Source organism: Prunus mume, mitochondrion (genome assembly GCF_029339155.1).
Source record: "Prunus mume mitochondrion, complete genome".
Classification (NCBI taxonomy): Eukaryota; Viridiplantae; Streptophyta; class Magnoliopsida; order Rosales; family Rosaceae; genus Prunus; species Prunus mume.
Window position 1 is genome coordinate 359,733 of NC_065232.1, and position 10,268 is coordinate 370,000.

Below are 10,268 nucleotides of genomic sequence, written 5' to 3' on the forward strand. Positions count from 1 at the left end.
CGAAGCGAGACGTACCTACTTAGATACAGGCAAGGAAGTACAGCTTAGAGACAGGCAACCAAGTACAGAAGTAGGGAAGCTCAGCCTCAGACAACTTAGGAAATACTAATCTCTACCGACAGCGAGAAAGACAAAGCAGAAAGAGGAAAGACAGATAGGCAGAAAGATAGGAAGACAGGAAAGCAGAGATAGATAGCGGGGCTTCCTTCTTATAGTAATCAATACATAGCTTTCTTAGTCGATGGGGGATTCTTGCTAGGATAACTCAATAAGGACAATACGACAGGACAGAAGTTCACTACCTATATACCAGGATAAGCAAATGCAGTCAATCAAAGGGTATTACCAAATGAAAGAGGGCGAGGAAAGGCACCAAAGCCGGGGATGAATACCGCCCCAGATTAATCAACAAATGGGCATCGAAGGTAGGGACTGACGGGGCTCGAACCCGCAGCTTCCGCCTTGACAGGGCGGTGCTCTGACCGATTGAACTACAATCCCAGGAAAATTAGGTATACAGCCTAAAAATTCTTATTATTTTTTCTCATTGGATTTCATTCGAACCTTTTTGTTTCGCCGTGTTGTAACAGAGACACGAATGATATACTAAAATATATATATATATTTTTAAATGCAGTAGACTCATACTCATAGTGGGCTAATTCATGAATTGAATCATGACTATATAAGCTATTCTGATATGTTGAGATTCCATATAGATGAAATCGTGGAAGCGGACCTTTGATTTCCTTGGACCACGCAAGAATTCGTCGTCCGATTGAATCTGCTTGTTCCTGGATGCTCTATAGAAATCTATCGCTATTCCTTCCCTCGACCCGGAGAACTAAAGCAGCAATCGGAGGGTTTCTTCCTTTCTTCTGAAGACTACTAGAAGTCTTCTTTCGGCCTTAAAAGTCTAGTTCTTAATCTCCTGAGTTCCCGCGCTTACCATTCCTTATGAAGTAATGGACGTAGCCACTGCTAATAAATTCTTATGCGTTGTTAGCTTCTTCTTTACTCTTCTAATAAGATTTCTTCTTCTGGGCTATTGCCAGTTTATTGAAACCTCTGGATAAACTCCTTCTTTCTTCTTGATGAGTTAGAGTTCCTGTTCTGGAATGATTATTAGCGCCTGTGCTAAGGTAAAATCCAGTATATTTCTTTCCTTCAGTGGACTAATCTAGGTAGACATCTGACTTCTTCGCTGGATTGACTAACCCCTTATATCTTAGGAGAAGCAAAAGAATCTGACGCCTAAAAGTCCCTTCTTCTTGGAAAACCAAGGAAGTAGGAACAAGGAAAAAAGGAAAGCGTAAAAGCTGGCAAGCTATAAAGCGAATAGTTCCGGACTGAGTTATTCGATCACAGCACGCAGAGATCGCTACTTAGACTTAGTCCTTGCCTTCAGTCTGGTTGTTAGCCCAAAGAAGGGAAAGGGGAATACGATCTATCCAGGGGTATACCGTGATATCTATCAAAGAAGGTAGCTTTTAAGCGATTGACCATCACGTCAGCTCGGTCCGCATCACAGACTGGTGAGGTCATTGGCTCAAATAAAGACTTATCAACCTTCTTCGCTACCAAGAGAATTTTAGAGAGAAGAAAGACAGCCAGAAGCTCAGGAGGGCGTTTATCTCCTCCATATGCTAATTGTAAAGAGCCAGCACATTGCTTTAGATAAAGCGCAACATGCAAAGCACCAGACTTTCGCATAAGCCGCTAGACTTCCTTCGCATACAAGTAGACGGCTATGCACGACTCCTTGCTTGGTAAGACTATCAGCAGCCACTAATAAGATTCGTTTTAAGAATCCCATTAGGACCGGAAAGTCTTCGAACAACTGCCATCTCCGCGGCGACACACGAATAAGGTAAGGAAAGAGCTTTGTAAAACGATTCATATCGATTACTTAATATTTAACGCCCTCTTCCCTGCCCCTGTCCCATTACCATTAAGGTTAGATGGGGGAATTCCCACCAAGGATAAATAGAAAAATAGAATAGAATTAAGATCTACAGAGCTAGCAGGTGCAAATCTGTTATCAATCTTTAGATTTACGTTGGTGACCGGCTTGCTGTCCCGTGATTTCCTCACTAGACAAAGAGTCGATCCTCCACTAATTATGGTATGCCGACACGGCGATCTCCCCGGATCCCTCGTTACGGGGAACCTATAGGTAGGGGAGGGCACCTTGGTATGACCTAAGGAGTGGACTGTCACTGAATTCCATCAAAATCCAATGAGCAACCAGCAACCCACCGAGGTTACAACAATCATGTTAGACTAAGAAGAGCCTTGGGATCCAGCCCCTTGGACAGACCGATGCAACGAGTGAACTTGTCGACTTATCTCACAGAAGGAAAACCAGGTCTATGCCTAAAATCACGTCATCTAACTGATCGAATTCAAAGTCAAGTTCTGAGGAGCCAAAAACACGCTATAGACGGTTACTCCGACAAGGATTCGTTTTCGCGAGCGATTCCTCCCGGGAATCTTCCTATTATACTCTTCCTGCCTGGCAGCATTGGCTTCAGACTCCGGACTGATCCCTTAGATGGTTTTGGCATCTTGCGATGTTTCTTGAGACAAAGCACCTCGCTGTGTACCGTCCATCTGAGAACCTTGGTCCCACTTCGAAGTTTGTAACTGGTTGCGATACTGGAGCTTCGTGATTGACAAACCAACTAAATCTGGTCCAACAGTTGATATTGACATTTTATGTCTTGTGACGAATTGCTTCTTTGATAGATTGTTGCGTCACCTGGGATGGAACATGAAATGCATATAGAAAAGATAGGTTCAATTCAGGACAGGTTGGTTAAGGTAGTTGTGTAGGCTCGCCAGCCTTGTTTCAGAGTCCTTGGTACTCTATTCAGCTAAAGCCCTTAGTTAATACTATTAACGGGGGAGGGCCCCTCTGTCGACGTTACTGACTGCACTGCCACTCGCTCACCCACCTTACTTAATACTTAATAATAGGCTCGCTTCGTTGCTTAAAAGTCGTAGGCAGATGGATTTCCTTTTCTCATAAGAGAAGAGACTAGAAAAAATGGGTTTCTTTTAAAGAAGAGCTACTAGTGATACCTATTCATAAGGTAGCTTAAGTACTCCTCTTAATAGAGCAACTGGTGGTACCTATTTAATATTAAATAGAAGAAAGGAAGAAGCTCCTCCCAGGCGCAACTTCCCCACCTTTGTTGCCTACGCCCGCATTCTGTCCCCCGCCTCTGTTGCCTGTGTGTTGCGCCTCCTACTTCTCACCTTTCGTTTTTCCATTAAGGCGGTGGTTTACCTTTTGGTTTATTTTCCAAACCCTTTCGGTTTCTTTCCTTTCCATGGTTTGCCTTTATTCTTTTTCTTGGAAGGTTTGTGGTCATATAGTTTAGGTTGTTTAGCTTTGACTTCATCTTTTATGGCTTGTAGTTGTTCTTTGGTCAATTCATTTTTGTTCTTTAGTGCAGTGGTGGTATCGTGTACACCATTATCTCTTAGTGTTTCATCCCTGACAGTAAGATCGTATTTTCCTTCTTCTTTCCATTGATCTGTCCCACCTTCATGTTCTTTATATTCTTTATAAAGTTCACTCCAGCGTTCTTTTTTCAGTCTTTTTCTTTCTTTTGTTCCATCTCTTTCTTTCTCATTGAGGTATAGTTTGTATAGTATTGTCTGTGCCTCATCTATCCGGCTCGTGATTAGTTCGTTAAGTTGTCCTTGCATCCTCTCTTTGTCTGCTAGTAGCTCATCTAACATCTGTTCTTTCACAGTTTTAGGGAGACCGTCATTCATATGCTTCTCTTCGGACTGGACTTCAGTAGTCTCTTTCATTGTTTTGTCTATTTCTTCTTTCCCCGTAGTTGTTTCAGCATCTCTTCTCTTTCTTTGACGCAGATCCCTTTCGGGAATTGAATTTATGCAATCTTCCCGCTTATTCGCTTATTCTTTCATTGGACTCTCCTTAAAAAAAGAAAAAATCTCGTATGTAAGCAAGCATCTCTGTTAACAGCTGATATGCGATAGCAGGAAGCAGGATGGGCTGTTACGTAATGGACAGCTACTCAGTCTTCTAGTGTTTATAGTGCATAAACGGCCTACCGGTCTGCGACCCTTTATTCATCAATACTATCTTGATTCATTCATACCCTCATGAGTCCCTTCTCGTTCTCCGTTACTTTTCTATTGTAAAATTTTTGTTGTAATACAAAAAGAAATGCCTATGCCTAATTTTGCACATCATATTAGGAGATTCCTCTTTTTTGGTGCATTCCCTTCCTTTGTTTGATTGAGAGAAGGAAGAATGGAACTGGTTCCAGTGAAAGAAATGAAAGCAAGGGGAAAGATTGACGTAGGTAGATATGCGGAGTGTTTGCTGTGCAGCTAGATCTATGTCACGATATGAGACAATGCCCACCTTTCGGCCTCTCTTTGATCATTCCTGTCTTTCGGTGCTTGCCCTTTCTTTTAAGAATAAAAATAAAGATCTTCATCGATCGCGGCTGCCACTCCTACAGGATCGGGATACAAAGATTACGTATTACGAGAATGTCGTTGAAGTAGGATCGCTAGTGGGATAGTCCAGTGGTACTCCTTGCCTCTGTTGAAACAATTACCCAACGGGGACCGACAGACAACTTGCATAGTAAAGTCTTTTATCTTCCATTCAGGGGTCATGAATGATTAACAGAAACGAAGGGTGAGTGCAACGAACTATACAATTTTTATTAGTCTTGTAGCAAATAAAGGTCCCGGTAGGGGTCAGCAGCGTCGGGAGGCGGAGGTGAACAAGAAGGACTCTCTCTCGCAGCCGATATCCCACCCTTCTTCCGTAAGGATGGATTCGGGCTTAAGCCAACTCGACCAAGTACTTTCCATTTCAACGGGATTCTCGTCTCAAGGGCATTTCCACCATGTTTCAGCCCTTTGCCCCGAGCAGCCATCGAAAGCAAAGAGATCAGGTCGTTATATTATACCAAATAGATGCCGATGCTCCCGAACTGCTTATAGGAGTCTAATTCTCATTCCCTTCCCGCATCACTAGAAAGATAAAGCGATCGAGGAGCGAAGTTATGAGCTGACATGAGTGGAATCGAAGCAACTAGTCCTGTCCAAAGAGTCCCAACCCCAGGGAAAGTCTTTTGTCAGGAAAATGCTCAAAGGATAAAACTTAAAGGGATCGTAGACAAGAACTACTCATGAAGACCCAAAACCTCAGTATGTGGACAATTCTTCCAATCCGGGTCAGAAAGAAGGGTGGTGCCTTAGCTCATGGGTGTAAAAACTCTTTGTCATGTGCTATCTGCTTGGCCAAAAGGCCAAGCCAATGTAACCGGAAAGGAAGATCTCAGGTTTGCAAGTTTGTATGCCAAAATTCTTTGCCTGAACGCGTAGAATTCCCTTAGCTGCCAACCGACCGCGCTGAGGCCCGTGTTGGTGTTCAGCTGGTGGTGTCAGCCAGGGACTTAAGAGCTTGCTTGTCCTTTCCCTCAGTTGCCTTATTGGCTAGCTACAGAGGAGAACTCCTATCTACAATGGATAGATAAGAGAATTCCTAACTCGTCTTTTATAGTCAGTCCACTAGGAAAGAACTAAGAACTTCGAAGGCAAGTCATCCGGTATTCTTGCTGAACTCAAAAGCCAACTACCTTCTATCTCCTGGGCTCATCAACAGCTATAGAAAGAACTCTTAGCTTAGCTACTGAGCTACGAGGAGAGAAAGAGAATGAGTCTCCCTTATCCTTATCCTTCCTTTGTTCGGAATGGAATAGCGTGTCGGTCTTTAGTTCAAGGATTAGTCCCCTCAGCCGTCGGGAAGCGGCTCCCTTCTTCTTTTTGAAGAAGATACCCGGCTCATAATACCACTTTTTGCCCTATACAATGGAGGATTGGATCGTGTCTTTATGAAATTGAATATTACCCAATTTAGTAGAAATCCTGCGAATAAGTCATTCGTTCCAAATAGGAGATGTGAAAAAGAGGGACTTTATTAGAGAGTACCGCCGGGGGACGCCAAAGACTTCGCCAGTTCCTGCTAACCTGCTAAAAGGGTTCCAAGAATTGACTGACATCGTGGACTTATATCTACAAAGAAAGAAGGGGTGGACCAGAGGGATTCCCACTTTCATCAACATCGGTGAGTGACGAAGGAGCCTTTTGGAAAGCCTTCCCCGCCCGCGAGGGGGTTGTAGTTCATCTGCCGAATGAGTAACCTCTAGTATTATATGTATTATCCTAAATAAGGAAGCACTTAGTTTTAACCAAAGCTCGCCGTGGCAGCTTAAAAGAAAGGAAGTCTCCAAAAGCCCAGCCCAGCAATGTCCTTGACTCCAGCTAAGAAAGCTCTTCCAGGTGAATCGCAGAGTGCCGCCCTTCCCTTAGTGCTTACCTAAATAAGTTGAACAAGACTTCCGTGAAGAAGAATTCACTAAGCCCCTTTCATTTAGGTGTAAATACTATGTTCCGTCACAGCCTTCCATGTTGTACTCTTCCCTACGTCCATGCCAGAAAGAGCCAGCTTGAAAGCCCCAAACTACTACTCCGTTAGTGGTCTAACCTTTTATCCGTCTCAGTAACCTGGCCGAAAAAACCGCCTATCCATCCATTGCTCTTGCGTATTCCAATACCCTTTCATGATGTCGCGTATGGATCCTTGAGAATGAATGCGTCGTTAGACCTTCCAATTAAAGTGTCGCCATGTGGTGTATTGTGTATATGGATATAGATGCTCAGATGCACCCTTCTCTGCATTTATGGATGAATGTATCCTATATGGTATGGGTGGACACAAAAAACAAGGGTCTGAAAGAGGCTCGACCGATAGGGAGAGGGTATGAAAGCCAAGGAGAGCTCTCAACCAGGTAGAACTCATTCTACGGCCATTTTCATTAGTCAAAATCATTCTTTTTTTTTTCCATTTCAGGTGTTTGCTATGAAAGACGACAAAGAGCGTTTATAGTGCCCTTGGCCGTAGAGCGTGTTTTTCGAGTCTTAATCGTGGAGAATATTGACCCACGATGATCCCCATGCTGTTGATTCCGCCAGGGTCTCTCCAAGATTGAAGTCACCTTGCTCTTTTGCCCCCTCCCGGACCCTTTCTCTTGAATTTGTGAATCGTTGAGTGCTTACTCTTTATAGGGAGGGCGCCCCTGGAGATTGGATTCGTCTTTCTTATATGTTTTCATTCCATGGACTATTTGATTTCATTTTCAATGTCAATCCGTATTTCCGCTCGTAAACAAAAAAAAATAAGGATTCAGGCTCGCCCTCGCTAAAGTGGCAAAGAATCCTTCGCCGCGATTATAATTACATAAACCAGTCGCTGTCTCTACAATTTCGTAGAATATATGGATGAAGTCTCATTCATGGATTCATCTGGTGGGCAAGCCCTCGTAGACTTTTTCTACCTAAAGATTTGTCTCGGACGCTTCGATCACTGAATTAGACCCTACCACATGTGTTTAAGTTTGAGAGCCACCCTGTTCTCTATGGGTCGAAGCCCCAGACCAAGACCTTGTCGTGGATGGAGTTGCCCGATAATATGACTTACTGTTTATGCTATGGCTCTGTTGCTGGACAGTCAGCGGGAATTCCGGGCTGTCCTTGACAAGTGATCAATCCAAAGAGCTCCGATCGATGGAAGAAAGCGAGCACTCAACCTCACCTAGATCTTCCTTTGTTGCACCTAATATAGAAAGAAAGAAGACTGGTAATAGGTTTCTTTTGGAAAAATCGATCTAAGTGTAGCCTGTTTTTGATTCATCCAATTGTGGAGAGTGAGTCTAGTTTCATACTTCCAATTCCTCTAAAGGAGTTGCCCCGCATCAGTAAGAGGGATGATATATTGACAGACTTATCCCTGGACCATTTGCTGCCTACTTTACTGGCCTGGCCCTACCCCCTACTTGAATGAAAGCATTACGCCAAGTCCTTTTTCTTATTCCTTACTCTATTGGCTGGCTCACGGGACTACTTGATCAGTGGAACCACTCTATTTGATTACTAGTTATTCATTAAGCCCGTCTTTTATGCATACTAGAATTGTTTAGCCCAGGAGGGATTTCTCGACTCAAATGGGGCTCTTCTTCTTCAAAAGAGATCTCTGACAACTCGAGTCATCCACCACTATTACATAATAGGCCTCCTTCTGATCCAAGGCGCCCTTCTGTTCCAGCTGGATTATTCTCCTTTCTTTCAGGTCACTTTTGATGCAGGAATTAAGGTTGGGAAACCCCCTTAGAGCGTGAGTAGAGTCTTCAATCACAAATGAAATTGGATCAAGAGCCGTACTGGTTGAATAACATTTTTAGGTGCCATAGTTTATTGCAACTGAACCCTTGACCCGGTTGCTAATGAAAAAAAATAAAGATATTAAAGGTTTGCTTAGCTAGCTGCTTTGACTGGTGGGACAGAAAGAAGAATCTATCTTCAAGGAACTTCTTTTTGGCTGAACTAACCTCTTCCTTTTGCAGCCAGACAACTGGCAGATAAGCCGAGCATCTGAAGAACATAAGATCCGACGCCAGGCATAAAAGTCATATTGTCCACTAGGGCAATTGGCACAACCAGGTATCTCAAACATTGATAAGGGAGGAATCCGGCTTTCATTAGGATAACATTCTTTTCATCCGAATGACAAGGCTTGCTAACTAGGAGGATCGATTATGCTATAAGTAGAGAGACCTTCAAGCACCTTCGGAAGATTAAGGCACACCTCCTAACTCACTAATTCTCACAACAGTTAGTCGACCAGGAAGACCTAACTAAGACTCGAACCATTGGGAAACCCATCGGACTCGGCAAGGTGAAGCTTTCTGAGTTCTATTTCCAGTCTGGAATAAGAACAGACTGAACACAAAGCAGCCAATCGAAATCAACCTTCGAAGAGACACGAATCACATACCTTTCTGACAAACCGGATTAATTAAGAAGGGCTAGATCGACATCTCAGCTAAGGCAGGGCATTCATGGATGGTCCGACAAAGCCGCTTTTCCGTGGGGGGTCAATCGATCCTACTAACTCCTAAACGGCTCCCTAATTCCTCACCTAAAACATCCCGTAGGCGACAAAGAAAAGAAGTGATTAAAATCTCCTCGTATAGACAAGTAAGGTAAGGGTATCTGTTGTTTTCGGTCAAAGCGAGAGTGCCGATCAGAAGTAGCAAAAAAGGACTCTGTTTTTGATGAATTTCTGAGAAAAGTCGTTGAAAAAGTGGGTGAAATTAGTCAGCTGGGTGAGCTCGGAGCTTAGGCAGTGGAAAAGTGCTTCCTGGCTAGCGACTCGACTGTAACTCCTCTCCATGGCAGGGAGAGAAGCTTCAATTTCCACTCGTGAGACTGAGCGAGACAAGGAAGCGCAATACGACTCTTCATGATGAAGCGCCTTAACGCATCCTGGCACTTGTTTCTCAACACCGTATTTCTCGACAACTTGTATTTGTAAATAAAAAAGACTACTCATTCTGTCTAGTAATTCCTTATGGCATTAGGGACCTTCTTTCAGGTCAATTTCATGTTTTTTGGCACTCGGGACATTTCTTTCTGGCATTCGTCAAGTCATTTTCATCGTGGTACTACTAGTCACTCTTTTCGGCACATCATAGGCCTCACCATCAGATGCCGAATTCGCTGAATAGGAATCCCTTGATCCGATGATCCGAGAAGGAAGGCCTTTCCATGGGTGGTGGGGAATGAAAGAAGTGAATTCATTTCCAAGGGAACGGATATCGCATATCGCAACTGACCACTAATAATCAAAATAGTGATCTCTCATTCTATCACATCTACCTTCCCCACCCTCCGCCCTTATCTCCAGAGGGGACCCTGGTCATCCACCGCGGGGTCAGTAGCAAACGAAAGCGAGCACGAAAGGAAGGCTTAGACCAGCTCCTTGTAGGGTGTAATTCCAATTGTCTTTGTCCCAATGTCTGTGATCAAGCCAGAAAGAATAGCTTAATAGAGATCGAATTCGGTACAGATATAAAGAAAAGGCTCACAGCAAGAGCATCTGGCAGGCGGGGTGTCAGCAGTTGGGCCAAGCGAAACAACAACATCACATGAATCTCTTTGTGGATCACTTTTCCTAGTCGCATAACCAAAGAAGAGGCATTGTCTCAATGAGCATGCAATAAAGTGTAAACAAGGCTCTTGCGCACACATCCGATATCGGTTTGCTTCCTCCACTGCACACACACGGCTAGTTGAAATGTGTAATGACAACGAGAAGACTGAAAGCGAGATTGCAGGCGAGTTGGTTAACGCGGATCCCAATTCATCAT

General features: G+C 43.7%; 1 non-coding gene across 1 annotated transcript; it reads right to left on the reverse strand.

The window, feature by feature from the left end:
* Positions 1–427: 427 nt before the first annotated feature.
* trnD-GUC lies at positions 428–501 on the reverse strand. The gene has a single exon. It is a non-coding gene; the product is annotated as a tRNA-Asp (tRNA).
* Positions 502–10,268: the final 9,767 nt, after the last annotated feature.